Raw genomic sequence first — 19,422 nt, 5'->3', positions numbered from 1 at the left:
TCATTGTTTTATTTATGGGAGTGTATTCTTTTAAAGAGCTTTGTTTGTATACTCATTTTCTCTCTCTCTCTTTTCCTCCACAGGCAATTTATAGCACTGATCTGTCATCAATACCACTTGCTGTCTTGGATGTGAAGATGATTTTTCCTGTAGGGATTCCCTCTACAAAATTAAAAACACTGGGCATGAGGAAATAATATTCATGCTTTAAATTGTCTTTTCCTTTAAATTGTCTTTTCTCTTCACTACACCAGGGGTCCCCAACCCCTAGGCCACAGACTGTGGCCCTAGTGTAGTGAAGAGAAAAGACAATTTAAAGCATGAATATTATTTCCTGGTGCCCAGTGTTTTTAATTTTGTACTGGTCTGTGGCTTGTTAGAAACCAGGCTGCACAGCAGAAGGTGGGCAGCAGGTGAGCAAGCATTACTGCATGAGTTCCGCCTCCTGTCAGATCAGCAGTGGCATTAGATTCTCATAGGAGCACAAACCCTACTGTGAACTGCACACGCAAGGGATCTAGGTTGTGCGCCCCTTATGAGAATCTAACTAATGGCTGATGATCTGAGGTGGAACAGTTTCAACCCAGAGCACACCCCACCCACCTGCAGAAGAACTGACTTTTACAAAACCAGTCCCTGGTGCCAAAAAGGTTGGGGACCACCGCTGCACTACACTACCTAAAAGATTTTCACTTTCACAGTGTTGCTTGCTTCTGTTTTACATGCACAAGTAGCTAAAGCTAGCCTTCTGGTAAATGGAGGGGCAGAGCAGATGGTGGGGGAGGAGTACATACGGACAAATTTGAATCACAATTTCCTCACTGTATGCCAGTAAAATTTAATAATAGTACCTAAACATACACATGCATATGTAAATGAGTCACACTTTACAAACTTTTAACAAGTACTGGCAAGTCAGATGGCAGACTTACCCCGAAACCTGCCACTCCAATAAAAACCTCATAATTAAAAACAAGGCTGTCTATAAAGCATAACATATAATAACAATTATTTGCAACTGGTACAAGGCTAGATTAGAAAGTTGAAAGTTATCTTTCTTAGGCAAAAATGCTTTTTCTATACAGTATGCAGCCAGCAGATTATCATCCATAGTTTGAGTAGTGAGATGCCACTTGCTCCAACAATCAACACCTGCTGACTTTGGTCCAAGAAGAGACTGAGGTGATGCAGTTTCACCTGTTTTGTAAGAACAACACTGGTGTTTGCCATCTATTGACAGAGTGCCTACTACGTGCCAGATGCTTTGTTGGCACTGAATGTGCTATCTCATTCCAGTTTCTTTATACTCAATGAAAAACCAACTACATTTATATTGCACTGAGGCTTAACATGGTTTACTGACTTGCTTAAGATTATAGAAGTAGTAGGTGGATACAGCAGGGTTTGAACCCAAGTATGCTTGATTCCCCAAACCATGCTTTTTAAAAAATCAAAGGTGTAACTTCGATAAAAGACATGAAGTTAATGAATATATGAAAGCTGGTGAATAGATACAATGTGGCCTTAGGCCAGATCATGTTGAACATGTGGTGGGATAGATAAGAGAAGGTTCTTCTTTGTTGTTACCTGGTTCTCAATTGGTTATTACTTTATGTGCTTTCCATATTAAAATTCTATTGTTCTGGCCTATAAATTCACCCACCCAGGCTTGCCTAAACTAATTAAACCCTGAAATTTGGCATGTCTTTTTTTCAGGGTGCCTCTATGATAGTTGGTGGAAATGAAAGTGGAATTAAAAGTTTTGTGAAGCTATAGCACTACTTTTTCATTGTGTTCCTCCCTGACTTTCTGCCTTAGGTGTTTACTTTGGTGAGATATCCTGGGAGAAATTGAGGTGAAAAGAAGCCCAAGTTAGGATTGGGGAAGAGATGAAGTAGTCAATAAAATTCAAATTCTTGTATTCTGAAATGCAACTATTCTTTCTCCAACTTGGTTTTGGACAGAATGTCTTAGGGTAGCTGTTAACAAAGAAATTGATGACAATTAACTCCCATTTCTCAGAATTTCAGCATTCTTTGAAAGTGTTTATCATACTCAATCTTCTAAAAATCCTTAAGGCATACTACAGTGTAGAGGTTGGCAAACTTTTTCTATAGAGGTCCTGATAGTAGCTTATTTCGCTTTTGAGGGCCATCAAATTTCTGACACAACTACTCATCTCTGCTGTTGTAATAAAGACTCACCCATAGACAATACATGAATGAATGAGTATTTATGTTCCAATAAGACTTTTAAAAATAAAATTAGGCAGCAAGACTGATTTGACATAAGGGTCATAATTTGCTAACCTGTGGTATAGTGAAAGGAGTTCAACTAGAGTTTGATTATGGCTGTGCCATTCTAGTTGGGTAGTTTTAGGAAAGGTATTTAATTTAGATTTGATGTAGTTTTCTTATATATAAAATGGGGATAATAAAACCTGCTTCACAAGACTACTATGAAGAGTAAGCTATGTAGCTAAGTATAGCAAAATATCTGGCATCTAATAGATGCCTAATAAATGGTGACTATAATGATTCTTATCATTACTGTAGTATTTTAAACATTTATCTTAGTTGTTTTTAGGTTGTTTGTTGTCTAACTAATGTATTTAGAGAAAATAAGTGCTGCTGAGGGCAGCTGGAACTGTTTTGCTGGTTCGTCATTGAAATTCTCGTTCTTGTTGGTGCTTATTTCATAATTATGAAACTAATTCTTTTGAAAAGAACTTGAAGTAGAGCAACAAGAACTAAGAGAGAACTAATACCATTCTCTCTCACTTCTTATTGCTCTACTTCAAGTTCTTTTGAAAAGAATTACATAGATATGGGTGCATGTGTTTATTTATTTTCCTTGTCGGGTAATCGTGAATATGTTGATTGGTGTCAAACATGAGTCTCACCTATCCCCATGGCAATAAGCTTCTATTGATTTGAATTCAGACTAGCCCTGGTGGCCCTGTGAGTGGGAAAGTCTAGGTGTGTCTAGCTTGGTCTGTGGTTCCAGGAGGGGTTGGATGCACCTGTTCTACTTGTGGGATGTTGGCACCAATATAGTGGCTGCTTCTCTGAGTATTTGCCTTTGTCTTCTTTGTGAAAGGTCACTGGCTGGTTTGAGCTATTGGGCTGTTTATGCCACATCCTGTGCATGCCACACTGGCTTTCTTTCTGTGTGTTTCTAGAGATAAGTTTGCCTCATAGAAGTCAGACTCTGTGGCTTTTTATCATTATAGATTTTTCTAGAAGGAGAAGAGGCCATGATCACATCTGAGGATCCTGAGTCATTGTAGACATGTACTGAATTAAAGACAATTTTTTGACTAAAGGAGAATTGCATCAATCACAGTGAAGGAGATGCCACAGGACAGGGCCTGGGGTGTTGGCTTAGCCACAGATGTAAGGGCTACAGTTAACAGACAACTTTCAGTTTCCACTATTGGAAGGGATGATCAGTCCTTCCCTCCTCTATTTTCTTGAGCCTCGTTTTTCACCCTTCTTTTTCTGTCTCCTTTCTTATCATGAAGAATAAAGACAAATGATAACAGATCCACCTTAGGCTGATATAGGGCAGGGAATCCATTTAATAACAAAATGTGGGTCAAAATTCACTTTTCTCCTTTTGAATTGAAATTATATTGTGCATGGGCTAATTAGATTGAATGCTGTAAACATGAAGATAATGCTTGTAAAGTAGCTACAGAGAAAGAGAAAAAGCCTAAAACAACCAGTAGTGCTTAGGACCAATAGTATATGTCTTTACACACTACATTTGAATAATACTGTAAGACACAATTTTTTGATAGGTTAAATAGCACATCTAAGCCCCCCAAAATTATTAAAAAATTGTCATTATAATTCTAGAGGTATAACAACAGTGTGTAAGTTGCATCAAATAACAAAGTTAGTCTACAACCTAAATTGTTTCGTCCTGCTTTTTTCACTTCTATGCGTATTTTTTTACTTCCATGCTAGAGCTACCTCATTCTTTTAAAATTGTGAGATATTCTATAATTTATTTGTATTCCCCTATTAATATATTTTTAGCTTATTAGTTTACTTAAAAAGATTTATGTTTGCCTTCTAATGTCAAAGTTAGGAGTCGTGTCCATTTAACAGGTGGTGTTTTCTTGTGTAACTCCTCTGCCTTCATGCAAACCTTTGAGAACCATCTCTTGAAACAAGGCTAAAATGCCTTTGGAGAGGTATTATAGATGATCATATCTACTTTGTGCCTATTTCCATGACTTAGCTGCATTAGAGGCCCAGCTGTATACGTGTAACTCAAAATCCACCAAAAGTAATACTGTGGTTAGATTCTGGTCAAACAAGTTGCCATTAATCCAGATGTAGGATGGGATTGAAAGGTGGCTCTTCCACACCCTGACATCAATGTACCAATTTGGCTCTGTGCATTCTTTCTCCCCTTCTCCCTTTACCACTGTCATATAATTGTTTGTGTACATGTCTGGTTTTGTCACTATGCTGATGGCAAGGATCATGCATGCCTTATTCATATTTGTGTTATTCAAGGATTCTACTCTGAGTTCTATTATGGGGCCTGGCCTAAAGTTGTTGTTCAAGAAATGTGTGTTAGAGAAATCATACATAAACTAGAAATTCTCATTTGGATTCCTGTATCTGAACAACTAACTTTCAGCTTCTTCAGTGGGATAAAGAAGAAAAATGGGGTTTAAAGTACATACTCTTCAGTATTAATGTAGAATTTAACAGCTGCCATCCAAGTGCAGAATCCTCTGTAGTTTCCCAGTGTTAACCTCACTTCTATCTCTAGCCGTGTCTCAATGCTGGGTGACTCTCTCCTGGCATGTTCTGGCAAGACTACCTGTTTTGCGTCATCTACATCGGCTTCTAGTTTCCACAAGAATTGTTTATATGCATTTAATTTTAGCTCTTGGGCTATAACATGTCATTGTTCTTTTTACTTATCTCCTCTTACTTTTGGAAACAGGGCAGGCATCTTTAATACTTGCTGTTCCTGTTTGGTGTGCTCTTAGATTAATTTTAGCTTTGCTCTTCAGCTTTCATGACACTTCAAGACATTTTCCAGTCATATTTCCTGTACAAGAAAATACAGACTATGTCACCACAAAGGGAAGTGGAGATTGGGGGGCATAATTTAATTAATTCAGGGAACTCATATTTTGGTGTGAATAGAAATTAAAGCAAGATATTTGGATTAATTTACCTCATTTGGTTCTATATTCAATTTAGAGGATAACACATTAAGCTTTTATTCAATTTTATCTGTTACGGTCACAGTGAATCTGGAAAAAAATATATCTGTGTCTTAGTTTTCATATTTAGGGGAAAATGAATACCCTAGAGAATAATAATAAATGTTAGGGAAAATAATGTTTTCCTAAGAGTAGGCAATGAAAACCTGAAGGTACTCAAAGCAGTCTTGCACAAGTGCTTTGAAAAGCCTCTTGCACAATTTTATTTCTTTATAGTACTTACACAATCATATTTCATAATGACTTGCTATAAACAATGTTCTCGACAAGAAGCTTAAAGATGCAAAACTGAAGGAAGCACTTTTGGGAGAAAATACTTTTATGTTTGCTTACTTCTACACTACAACAGACATAAAATTATGGATTTTTTTTCAGTGCAATTTTCATATGTCAGTTCTAGGAGACAGGAAATGTGAAACACTGTAGGAGGTATGAGTTTGCCACCTAGAGGAGAGAGGTGAAATTCAACTTTTCTCCAATTTTTTTAGTATAATTCATTAATTTATTTGATTATTTACTCATTTAATTATTCAAAAATAATTATCTACCAAGCTTAACTATTTTGCCAGCGCAGATTTGATAAATCTGTTCAAGATTTATGAGCTCAAAGAAACCACAAAGTGCATCTTACTTTAATTGCTCAGCTGCCTCTTTTAAAAATCTTTTACTTTTAAGAAAGTATAGCACAAATATCTGAACAATTCTAAATATCCATACTTGGGATGGATATTACTTTGAGCTCTTGCACTATAATAAAACTTTATTCTTTTGTACTAATTCAGTCCTTTTACTGTTTCTTTTTTAATGTTTAAGAAACAAGTTGGATATGGACAAAGATGTAATTTCTTCTGTCAAGGAACCCACAGGATAATAGGTTAGTGATAGAGACCAACAATGCTGATGCATTTTTAATGACGGAGATAATGTCTAGAAAAAAAATCCATTATTTGGTAAAGACAAAGTATGCATATATATTCTTTTGTTTCAATTATTTTTAAAGTTAAAAAACAATTATTTATCTCCTTTTGTACTACAAGCAATATCTGGTATAGTGTATGCATAGTAAGTATTCTAGAAATAGTAATTTCATTGTTGATTTGATTATGTTGGAGTGGAACTTACTCTGGAAGAGATCCTAACTTTCATTTATCTGAGAAAATTTCCAATTAGGACATGGAAATTTTTTCCTTGTCAATATTTATTCTTAATGGGTTTAGAATTTTAGAAAATGGGTTTAGGGATTTAGAAATTTCTTTACTAAATAATTCTACGGAACAGTACCTTAAAAATATTCAAAATGACAAAAACTTAAAATGACATCTAATTTTTTGAGGCCAAGAATCATTAAAAAGGGATCCAAAGCTTTAGACTTTGTTGCTCGGTGGAACTGGAATCATTAATATCTCAGTCAGGGGAAGCCATGTCAACTTAGTGGCTTAATTTCCTGTGAGCTTCCCATGTTCTCTCCCTGCAAGGATCACCTCAAATCCCTCAGTAGTCCTGTCTTTATGAAACTGGTATAATTTTTCTTTTCACTCTTGTCCTTCACCTTCCTGTGGCAACAAGAGTCAATTCTCCATATATAAATACTCGGCCCCTGTTTTAGCTGTGTCTTAATTGTGCAACATCTGTTTACTCTGTGTTTTAACATCTGTGTGGATAGCATTGTTGTTGTAATATTTTGACTGTAAGCTTCTAGGAGGTAGAGGCCAGCATTATTTTCTCCATTTTTGGAATGAGAAAATACAGATCACCACAATCAAAGTAGAATGGCAGCTTATAGTAGATATTTGGATAATTTATATAGTCTCTTAAAAAAGCTTTTTATTATATTATAGTGAGAAGTGGCTGAGCAATTAGCTATGGCACACTGCGTGGTTTTTCTGACCTCTCAGCTCCTAAAGAAACTTTGCCAAATCTTCAGGCCCTCAAAATTTTTTCATTCCATTTGTTATGGGCTGAATTGTGTTCCCTCGAAATGACTATGTTGAAGTCGTAACTCCTAGTGCTTCAGAATGTGACCTTATTTGGAAACAAGGTCATTGCAAATATAATTAGTTAAGATGTGATCTTACTGACATAGGAGAAGCTCCTAATCATGGTGTCCTTATAAAAAGGAGAATTTTGGCCATAGAGACTTGCACTGGGAGAATGCTGTCTGAAGACTGGAGTTATGCTGTTAAAAGTCACAAAATTAACAGAAGCTAGGGAAGAGACCTTGAATAAATTCTTCCCTGTAGCCTTGAGGGAGAGGATGGCCCTGCCAACTGCTAATCTCAGACCTCTAGCTTCCAGAGCTGTGAGACAATTTCTCTTGTTAGGCCACTCAGTTTGTGGCACTTTGTACAGCAGTCCTAGCTGACTAACACACCACTCTAACTGTTGATCAAGGCAAGAGCCTGTGATCATGTATTATCTTGCTTATTCCTTATCAGCATTCTATGGTGTGGATATTAGTGCCATCTATATACAAATTAGGAAATGGAGCCTCATAGAAATTAAATGACAAGTTCAAGGTGTCATGGCTATTTCATTATAGTGCCAGTGTTTGAACTCAAATGAATTTGACTCCAAAACATCATTACTCTACTCAATTCTAGTTCAATCCAGATGTTCACAAACAATGAGACTATAGTGGAGATGTGGGTGGTGGGTTGAGAAGGAGATCATAACCAGCATCAGACTGTCAATGAAGCAGACTGGGAGAAATTTTATGAAGCCAAGCAGCTGTGCAAGGTACAGTAGAGATGGTCAGATTGTTCATGTATATGGATTCTGTCTTCTGAGGAATGAACTCCTTGATATTCCTGAGTTAGTCCAGTTTAGGCAAGAGTAAACAGAAGGTAGACAGAAGATTGGAGACTGTGTATGTGCACGAGTGCCTCCTTTGTAGCTGGATGTCTAACATCATGATAGCCACACTCACATGAATATAGAGATATACAATTTACAAATTAATGTAACATAAAACTCTCATGCAGTCTGATTTCATCTTATTGACATTTCTGTCAGACAGTCAGTGTTAGCATCTTAATTATATAAATGTGGAAACTGAAATACTCAAGAAGTTCCCTGACTTCTCAGGCCACACGGTAAGCTTTGGTGCCAGAATGTATCTCTAGGCTTTCTCATCTCAACCCAGCATTCATTATACTATTGCTCACTGCCTGTAGAATCAGATTTGATTTCTCTGACTTTTCTTAGTCACTTCTGTGGTTTTGTACCACTCCCTCTCTTACTAAATAACTGCCTGCAAAAGTAAAAATTTCCATGAAAACAGAAAATAAATGTACCAGAAATGTTGATGGTATAAGAGATAAAACTGGGATAAAGAGAAAATGTGTTGGAAAGTGGTGTCCTTTAATGCAACAGAAAAGTATATTGGGAGAAAAAGAAAAGAGAGAAAAGTAGACAATCTGAAGTGGTGAGAAGAGCAAATGCTACAGATGTACCTGAACCTCTTCAGTAGGTGTGATCCTGAAGAGTTGTGTATAACAACAATGAACAAAAATAAAATGTACTGTGGAAATTGTCTAGCTGTTGAGATCCTACTGTGCGATATTTTTCAAAGTGAAAACTCCAATCAACCCTAGCTTGTTTATGGAGAAGACTTTGCCCCACTGTACCCAGAAAGTTTCTTGACAATATCACACATGCATAATAACCCTGAGACAATTTTTGTTTACCAGGAAAACATATAAAAGGGAACGTTAAACTTTGTCTAGTTCTACTGCATAAACATGTGATAATGTGCATGGTGACCTTCTGTTGTAAATGGAGAGTTAAGCTCTCTGAATCTACTGCTGAAAGGTGAAAACACTTTCTTAGGGCTTTGAACTTCAGTTGAAATCTTACTGAAAAAACACTACAGACTGTATTTTCTTTACATTTGAAGATACTTTACATAAAAATCTAAAGCAATTTGACTTATGTTTTCATCTACTTGAGAAGGAAACTCACAGACTCCAAAGCAACTGTTGTCTGTTTTGAAAAAAAATTCAGAAATCACCAGAAGCAATAGGGAGTGGCCTTGATTCCTGTTCTTTTATTTATGGGTAGCTAAAGTTCATATTTCTCAACATACCATAATCTCTGTGTAATTGGCCAAATTCCATGGTGGATAATTAGATCTAGCTTACCAGGGCAGATTTGGATGGTGAGAGCAGTCACTCTGTTCTGGGAATATGTTAGCCAAGTTTACTGTGTTTTACATGAGTTGACAGTCTCACCTCACTTGCTGAAGGACTAGCCCAGCAGGTTCTACGGGTGAGATCACTGCTAGCTCATTCACTGCTGGGCCTGGTAGGCACAAGAGGCCAAGAAATAAATAATGTGAATTTGGGCTTCAGAAGTTCTCTTTCCTGTTTTCTTTCCTAAACCCTTTCTTCTACCAGCTGTCTAGGGGCCAAAACATTTATTCATATGTTTATTAACTAATTCAACAAATATTTACCAACCATGTTTCAGGCACTGGGCACTAGAAATATAATAGTGAACTAGATATTTTCTGCCTTCAAGGGTCTATGAACAAACAATTATAATATTCTGAAAAATATAACAATTCACAGAGCTCAGTAATCCAAATCCTTATTATTTCTGTCTTCAAAAAGCAGAAAGTGAAAAATGTCTCCATTCATGCTGTCTTTGGATGTCTTCAGAATGTTGTTTCACAAGTACTCAGACCCAACAGTGAGATTTTAAAAATTGTCCATAATATTAACCTTGGCATTATTATGTTAAAGAAAGCAAAACAGATATCACTGAATTTACTTCTCAAAAAAACCTTACGTTCCTGCAAAAGTTTCTTGAATTCTGACTCTTGTCACGCAATCACAAGAATGGCTATACTTAAACCCTTCTAATCAATTATATCCTTAATATGTATGACTGAATGATGTGTTTTCATGACTATGAAATGTATACATGTTTGGAAAATCTATTCACAATAGAGTTTTATGATATTCCTATTAACAGGCTGTCATTGTAACACTGTTTATGCAGGAATTGTAATTCTATCTGTTTTTATTTTTAGCATCTTTTCTCTCCATCCCCCAAATTGTAAGGAACTATCAGGTCTGTATTTTATTGGGTTTTGAAGTTTTAGGTTATTTGTAGTTATAATAGCCATATCAATTATTCATTGAGCAAACATGTATTGAGTGCTACTATGTGCTTAGATTTTTCCAATGTTGTGAAGGATAATTGGCTAAAACTTTTCCACTTTTATTAGTAATTTGAGAGTTTTTTTCTCCACAGATTTTAGTCACTGGTAAAGGCTGTTTCATCCTCATAGATTTTTTTTCTACAGTAAGAAACATATGATGTTGAATAAGGTATGAATTACAAATTAAGGCTTTTCCACATTTGCTGCCTTTATAAGATTTTTTTTCTTCATCAAAATCTATTCACACACACACACACACACACACACACACACACACACACGCGTGCTGTTTTGATTATCTTCAAATATATCCAGTGTTCAGTTCTTGGGCACATATTAATATACTTGCCTAGATGAAGACTATGTGTCCTCAGGAATTTATAATCTAGCAGGTGAAAGATTTTCTTCTTTCAAAATGTGACTCTACTTCCCCACTCCTTAGTTTGTGAAAGCAGTTGTTTACGCTTTATTTCATTGTTTTCCAAACTTTAGTTATTTATGTACCATCTTCATGATTATGCTATTCACATACCACCTATACTATTATGCTTCTGAAAATATACTATGATTTTCAACTTAATTAAATTTGTTTAATAATAACAATATCTGTTACATCACTAGGTTGATGTGCTAGTTAAAAGTTTTTAAATATACTTTAATATAAATATGTTACTACTAAATTATTTTTTTGTCTGTATGCACCCAAAATCTTGCCTTTAGTAGTACTACACATATCATGCTTTGGGAAACTCTATCCTTGAGATTCACCTTCAAGCGTGAGGAATGGCAAAAGAAAATACAGAAATAATGATAGTAACCATAGCAATGGTAATAAGAGCTATTATTTATTGAGGACTTTAAGCATGTCATTTAATTTTATCTTATTTTATCTTCACAACAAATTTTAGACATGAATATCAGATAAATATGAAGCAAAAGGGCAGGAAAGAAGGAACAGTGGAAGTCAAACTTTTTTTTGCCTAGGTCAACTATAATTAACACGACCAGATGTTTTAGTATTTGTACTTTATTTTTAGTCAGCTCAGATTTCACATCTGACTATTTTACAAAAATTTGGATGTGATGGTGGCAGATTAACATAATTACTTTTAGCAATTATTATGGGACAAATTAGTTAAAGATTGTAAAATGCCTAGAAACAGAGTAGAATATCCTAGTAGGATATCCTAGAATATCCTATAATTAAGTTATCAAACAATTACTCTGATTATTTTTCACAGTAGTTCAATTAAAGTGTAACTTTGGGTCTGTTAGTATACATGAGTGTGAATGCTCTGGAGATTTATCTTTGACTTTCCTGTGTAAGTTCATATATATTTTTGTTATTATCCTGTAAATAACTGAATTATAGTACAGTGATTCTGTAAAAAACACTTTAATTATTAATATTCTTTGGTGTGAAGTTCACATTAAAAATTGTTATATTTCCAGAACCTGGTTTTTACCTGTGAAAGTCAATGCATCCTTCTTTTAATCCTCTGCATTGGTTTTGTATAGCTTGATGAAATATGACATGCTTCTCCTCCCTCCCCCTCCTTCCTGTGCCTGTATCCCCACCATTTTTTTTCTATTCCTCTTGGTATCTGGACTTCTTTTTCTGCCAAATGAGTCAGTAAGAGAGGAAATGTTAAACCCACATTTGTCATCTTGGCTGGGAAAGAAGTTTGAAGGCAAAAGGTGCCTGAATATGTTTCACTAGGATGCTGACACAACCTTTTTGACTCTTTCCTGAGAATACTACTCTATATTCAAGTTATAAAGTGCTAAATGATCCATTTCCACCATGCATACATTTCACATGATCAATACTTATTTTATAACTTTTTTCTTTGAGGAGAAGTATTTTTTTTTGGAAAAATATTATTTATTTGTGTGTGTGTGTGTGTGTGTGTGTGTGTATGTATTTATTTTCTTTTAATATGTGGTCTCCCTACACAAAGGATTTGATTTTATAAACAGAAGCAATAAGATTAAGAGGATAAAGGAAAAATAGGAGAAGGGGAAATATGAGTAACATGATAAGGTAAAAATGAATTACTTGTATTCTAACATAGAAAAGCTACTACCTGTTGAGTGTTTATTATATATTAGACATTTAACACTAATCAAAATATCTAATCTAATGAAGTAATCACTGTTTTGAATTTGTTTAGATTTAGTAGATGTAGAAACTGAGACTTAGAGAGGTTTATTTACTCAACTCCTCACTGCTAATTACTGGTGAAAGTAGAATTTGAATCCTCTGGTTTTCTCATCCAGCACATCATCACTATAACCCTTATAGTTTGCTTTTGGCACAAGTATTCATTATTAATGGAAATGCATAGTATTATCTCAGCAAATGTACAAATAGTTTAGCTTCACTAAACTAGTCAATTTTTTTTCTAAGCATCAATGCTTAGGAAGCAAAATAGGCTGGGGGAACAGTAGTTGTACTGGTGGCAGCTGTGGTGCTGATGGAGGAAGTGGTGGAATGCATAGGCTGCTCATGCTTTTTGTCACAATGAAGGTCAAAAAGTAGATCACTTAAAGTCTAAAGTTATCCTTGGGGGTCATATTCTTCACCAAAAACTAAATAAACATATAGAGTTAGCAGTATGCTATGAAAGTAAAGATATAGCACTATAAAATTCTACCATAAAGTAAATTGTTGAAGAATGTGATCCGAGCTCTTCAAAATGCTCATAAATCAGAAGGTGCATTTATTAAACAATATTTTATATGTACCTATAATAATACAATACTATACTACACAAATTGGCCTAAAATGAATTCACTTGCTATATTAAATATTAAACATTAAACAGGCAGAAACTTTGTTTGCACTGGTCTTAGAATATAAGAAGAAAACTTGGCACAACCTGAATAGTTGAGGTCTCTTGAGAAACCCTTCAGCTTCTTTTCCTCCAAATAAATTTCTCTGTAGCAAATGGAAGCCATCCAAATGATTCCCTGGCTACCTCAAAGTACTGTAATTTGTCTACTTCACAAAGTAGAGGGCTATATCTAGCAATAATTCAAGAAAAATGCAGTGACTCCCATTATGTCTTAGGCACTATGCTAGGAACTTTATGCATATCATTTTGTTTGATTTTAATAGCAACTTCATGAAATAAATCATCATAATAAATCACTATTTCAGATATTGAGAAACCACAGAAAGAGAGAAGTTAAATAATTTTCCTGTCAAAGACCACATCAATGATGAAGCCAGAATTTGAGCTCGTGTACTTAACCACTGGACTGCCTGTCTGCCCTGTCAAGGAACTGCTAAGGTTGTCATAGAGTCTTGACTGTGTATAGCTAGTTCTTTGAAGAGAGAAAAAGGGCAGGAGGATCTGGGGCATAGGTTTAAATCAGGCATTGGCATCTGTACTAGAACTGAAAGGTGGAACTATTATTGTGTTCTAGAGTATAGATATATCATATTCAATGTATTTCTCTGCTTCATACACTATCCAAGGTGATAAAAGTGTTTATGAAGAGGGATTAGGAAATATCTGCTGTGTTTAGGTCATAGTCCAACCAAAGGATTAATTAACGTTTGCCTCTTTTTTCTCCTACATCCAGTCTCCCTTTTGATGAGAAGAGTAAGTCTCATTCTGATTCAACAGCAGAGATCAAAGAAAAGACTTCTGTTTTCTGGCCACCAGATATATGTTATCTGTGCTTAAAGAACTGAAAAACACACATCAAAGGAGAATTCTCTTGGAAAGAGAGGTAATGAGATAACAGTGAAAGAGAATGGAGATTCTTTAAATCACAGAGACCTGGGATCAAATCCTGTGATTAGCACTTTTTAGTAATGTAGCCTACTTCATTTCTTTGAGCACTAGTTTATTTTTCTGAAAATGAGGGTGATCTAAATTACGTCTGGAGTAGTAATAAAGATTAAATCCATGTGATACAGGTAAACTCATGACAATAATAGACATGAAACAAATAGTCTTTCATCTCCCTCCTTTGCTCAAGCATTGCTCTGCTCTTCTCACCTCCTTTCCCTTCCTTTTTCTTTTCTCCTCTTTGTTTTGTCTGTACCCAATAGCTTTTCCCAAGCCTTAAAACTATGTATAGGTATATTGTTGCAGCAAAATGTATGAAGGAGACACTCATTATTTGCATCCATTTATATGCTGATATAAATATTTCATCCTCACAAGTTTCAGAGGGAAAGACCAGATGCTGGTGATTTGGTGAGAAAGAAGCAACTATTTCTGTGATTTAATTTCAACCTGAGCATTAAAGAGGCACCCTTTCACTACTGTTGGTAACTCCATGCTTCCAAGAACTAATGAGCTGAAGAACTTAGCACTTGTGATGGATTAGTCAAGCAAAAATTAGGAAGTGAGTAATCTATAACATTATAGTACATTACAAATGCTGAAATATATTAATTATTATTTATTATGATTCTTATAGCTCATTTATGCTGTATAAAATTCCTTCCGTCATTTTATGAAGATGTTACACATATACATAACAAAACTTAGCTAATTAGATACAAAGAATATAGAACCAAATAACTCTTTTCTAAATATTTTCCCTTTAAGGAGGTTTTGCAATCCAGCTTTGCTGTGGTCAGACACTGTTGATGAGAAAACTTTCTTTTTCTTTCTTTTTTTTTTTTTTTTTTTTTTTTTTAAGACAGGGAATCATTCTGTTGCCCAGGCTGTAATGCAGTGGCACAATCATGGCTCATTGCAGCCTCAACCTCTTGGGCTATAGTCGTCCTCCTGCCTCAGTCTTCTAAGTAGCTGGGACTACTTGGTGTGCACTCCCATGCCTGGCTAATTTTTGTATTTTTTTTTTTTTTGTAGAGATGGGTTTTCAACATGTTGCCTAGGCTGGTCTCGAGCTCCTAGGCTTAAGGTATCCACCTGTCTCAGCCTCTCAAAGTGCTGGGATTACAGGCATGAGTCAGTGCGCCTGACCTGGATGAGAAAATATTGAGTTGGAAACCCAAAATATGACATAAATAATTGGTATATTTTAGAGCTGGATTTCAACAACTTTTCAACACTGTCATCCTGTAAATGTCTTTCCATCCTAATCCCATTGCCCATGCACTCAGCAGAAGTGTGTGCCTCTAAGGTGGATGCTGGTATGAAATATCTCAGCTGGGGCAGGCTCTGAAAGGGAGAGATCTGGTTAAAGTGCTCATACCAAACAAAGCTCCTCATCATGCTGGCCTAACTCTCCCAATCCTGCATTTCTCAACAAAACTTTTTCTTCTTCTCTTTCACATAACTCCCGTGGAATAATTTCCATTGAATTGCATGGAAGAGGCTGTTCATGGGGTTAGTCTGGCAGTTGAGAGGTCTCCATTGGATTTTTTCATTTTGCAATCAGTTTCATACATGTACATACATACTTTTCTTGGAGTCATAGTTCATTCTCAGGTCTTTTAGAGTTAAATATCTTTCATTTCTTCTTTTAAGGTCTTACTTTCTTTTTTTTTCGAGTTTCATGGGAGATAACCAGTCACCAATCCAATCCATGTCAGGGGAAAAGTACAACAAATGAATGAAATTTGTAACCACCTTGGATGATGGAATAAGACATTTGGGAGAACACAGGAGAAGTGGGGAAGTTAAGGAGGGATGGCTCTGTGAAAATTTTTCATTACTCTTGCCTGAGGTCTACTCTTCCTTGTCATGTTGGTGGCTGTTTTGACAATGAGAAGTATTTAATGGCAAGCTTAGTCTTCTTATTTGAAAATGGAAATCATAACAGTTCTTGCCTCATAGGGATAGTGTGAGACAAATGAAATAATCCATGTAAGAGGTATAGTACTATGCTTGCCATTCTTTAAGAGCTCAACAAATATTTGCTTTTTACCTATTAGTATCAATCTTAATTCTAAAATTCTATTATTTAAATATTTTCCAGTGGTGTTTCTAAATAATATCTAATGACTAGGCTAATACACTATGTGGTTCTTCTAGGGTTCAAGCATTATTGTTAGGTGTGCTGGAATCCTTTCCCGAGTCAGTACTGCTTTCTAGAACAGAACCGGGGAGATCTATTTGGAATGTATCTAACTCCAAAGAAACCATCAGAGGTAATAGGTAGGGGATATGAAACAACCTTTTAGATATGAACCCTAATTGAATAAAAGTTGCCAAACAGCTATTCCCAAACATCTGAAGAAGAGTTTTAGTCTAAATGGAATGGCTGGAGAGTACAGGAAGAGTTCTTTCCTACTCTGTCTAAACACAAGCCTCTGTGACATTTATCAAAGTAATGCAGCCCTTTAAAGCTGGGTGTAAGTCCCAAAGGTGCTTTCCTCATGAAGCTTCTTTTGTCCTCTGCTTTTAGAACTCTTTCTGCACACTGCATCCTCTATGTCACCCTCCAGTACATCTGCTCTTACACAACGGGCCCCACAGGGACTGGCCCACACACCAGCCAGGGCACATGGGCCAACTTCTAACAGCAAAAGGAAATGCTAAATCCTAGAGTAGGGGCAGATGAGAAAAATGGCGTTCTTCAGAGAACTAGGATGACTCACATTAAGATCAAGGGCCCTGAAGTAAGACAGACCTGAGTCTGAATCTCAATTCCAACAATAAATTTGTTTATACATTTAAGGCATCATGTATAGTATTGTTAAATAGATACTTTACAAGATTGTAACTAAGAGGAATCAAAATAATGTCTGTAAAGTGTTTCATAGATTGGCCAGCATATAGTAAACATTTAATAATTAGTAGCTATTATTAATTTTCCTTAAGATTTTTTTTCTGGCTTCCTAGCAATCATAAAATTTAGTCTTGTGTAGACTCCATGGCTAGGACTTGCAGAATTAAAAATGGTCTGAACAATTTAGACATTGCCTTTTTTTCCTCAAACCAAGGGGTGAATTTTTATTCTAAACTATCCAGATTGTCCATATCACTTAACCAGTCAATTGCTAAGTCTGTAATTCTCTTTTATGCAATTGGGAAACATTAAAAAGTTGAATGTATATGCTGTACACATACATGCACACACATAGACTTAAGTACATAAATGTGTATATACATTTTATAGCACTTAGCTCATCTGTTCTTTCCTATGACCTTTTCTGTAATCCTGTGAGGTAGGTTTTATATTATCCTATTTTATGATTAAAGGAGAAGGGAACACAGAAAAGCAGCCTGGCTTGGCCAGAGGCCTTGCAATTGACTGCGTATAGAGCCAGGGAGTCCTGACCCCTTTTCAGTTTTTCTTCCTCTGTACTGCTGTGATGACTGTGGAAGTGAAATACTTCTTTGGCTGCCAAGGAAGTCCCAGCTGAAAGGTAACCAAAGGAAAGGAGTATTTGGGAGCAGCATAGCTGAAATCCAGTTAACAGTTAAAATCCCATTGGGCAATTTCTCCTTAATTGGCAACAGGAATTGCTGTCACTGTCCTGTCTAGCCACTTTCAAACAGTGGGGATGTTAGCAAGAGCTCCCAATGAATGCTTCCTAGGGGAGCAGTGATTGCTTTGGCTAGCTTCTGCTGTAGCAGTTTTCTGGCGGTGAAAAGTCTGTACTAAGACAATTGGAGGTGGTAATCATTTTCTAATAACCACCTCAGGCTTTTGGCACCTAATTCGCTGGCACTGTCTAGGGAAGCTCCTTATGCTACCTCATGCTTCTTGTCATGTCAATCTGCTTATCTAATTTTGCTGGGAAATCTGGTATCACCCTTCAAATAATTCACCTCAGTGGGATCCAGTATGTGCCCTGCAAAGTGCTCAAGGAAGAATCTGATCGGCTCTGACAAGCAAACAGCAGAAAGAAGTTTGAAAAAATGGCTACCGTTTTTGCAGCTTTTTCACTGTGGTTCCATGGTGTTTGAAATCAGAATGTAATATTGAGTTAATGACACAAGGAAACACTTGGATGTTCATATTGTCTACTTGGTTTTCATGAACCTCACATGGACTGGCTTCATCCTGTTTCAGAGTCCATTCAACTGTAATTTCCAGTCTACTTCCTGTGCAGGCCTTCCTCTGGTTTGTGGGCTGTACATTTCAGCCTGCTCCTTTAAGGGGCCCCCTGAGCTGAAAATGAAAGAGACTTTGTGTTGCTTCTGCTACCTGCTTACCGTCCAATCCCAATCTCAGGTTTTCTTTTTCTATTTTTTAAACCCGTGTAGCACTTTTCCAACTAGTGTGTAGTTTTTCTTTCAATTCTCTGCTCTTCACAGTAATTAAACAAGAGCTAGCCTCCTTTTCCAAATCTTGTTTTTGTAATACCTTTATTCCCAAAGAGTTATGCTTATAAGAATAACATAAATGTGTTAAACTTGGTATTGATTTGATGATTTCATAAACCCCAGACTCCTTGAAATTCTGCAGGTTTTTGTGAAAGGACTTGCTTAAAATCTTTGCTAATCTACCTGAATTTTCTTCCAAAGGCAGTTATATACAATGTTCCTTAAAACTAATTCTCTAAATTTGCAATTTGGCAGCATCCTACTGGGACTCTAGAGGGTTGATAAATCATGGAGAGTAGGTATTCATGTAGGAACTATGAAAGCTTTATGTAGTAAACACTACTTAAGAAGGCCTTACATTTCATAAAAAGTTGGAGATTTTTGTGGAGACTCATAAAATGCATCCTTTATGTCAGTGAAGTTTTTGCTTCTAGGTATATTATACTCACATCGAAACACTCCAGAGATTTTGTTTTCAGCCTGCATATACCATGTATATTTATTATCTGTATAGATAAACTAGACGTATACATTTAAAGGAGTTTGCATCAGCTGCTGCTAGGAAGTTTTTCTTGTGTTAGTTAAGATCCTGTGAAACAACCCTTGACATTTCACTAGCTGCACAGTTTGTAATAAAATCTATTTTAGCCTGAGGTTAAATGATGATTGTGGTCCTCACATCATGGTGGGGGATCCTGGTGGCCAGATTAAAGGAAACTCCACATTCTCATTTCTGACTTCCCTACAACCTTGTATTAAGACCTTAATTGAAAAACTTATTGCCTCTCTCGCCAAAA

The 19,422-nt window shown here is 36.1% G+C and overlaps 1 long non-coding RNA gene across 1 annotated transcript; it reads left to right on the top strand.

Moving 5' to 3' along the window:
• The first annotated feature begins 10,237 nt into the window (after window positions 1-10,237).
• Window positions 10,238-17,264, top strand: LOC103891444 (uncharacterized). Its single transcript, XR_008509604.2, has 5 exons — window positions 10,238-10,327; window positions 13,582-13,714; window positions 14,010-14,159; window positions 14,600-14,783; window positions 16,385-17,264. It is a non-coding gene; the product is annotated as an uncharacterized LOC103891444 (long non-coding RNA).
• The last annotated feature ends 2,158 nt before the right edge of the window (window positions 17,265-19,422 follow it).

The sequence above is a fragment of the Pongo abelii genome, chromosome 13 (assembly GCF_028885655.2).
Source record: "Pongo abelii isolate AG06213 chromosome 13, NHGRI_mPonAbe1-v2.0_pri, whole genome shotgun sequence".
In the NCBI taxonomy this organism is placed as follows: domain Eukaryota; kingdom Metazoa; phylum Chordata; class Mammalia; order Primates; family Hominidae; genus Pongo; species Pongo abelii.
This window is presented reverse-complemented; position numbering and strand designations above follow the sequence as displayed.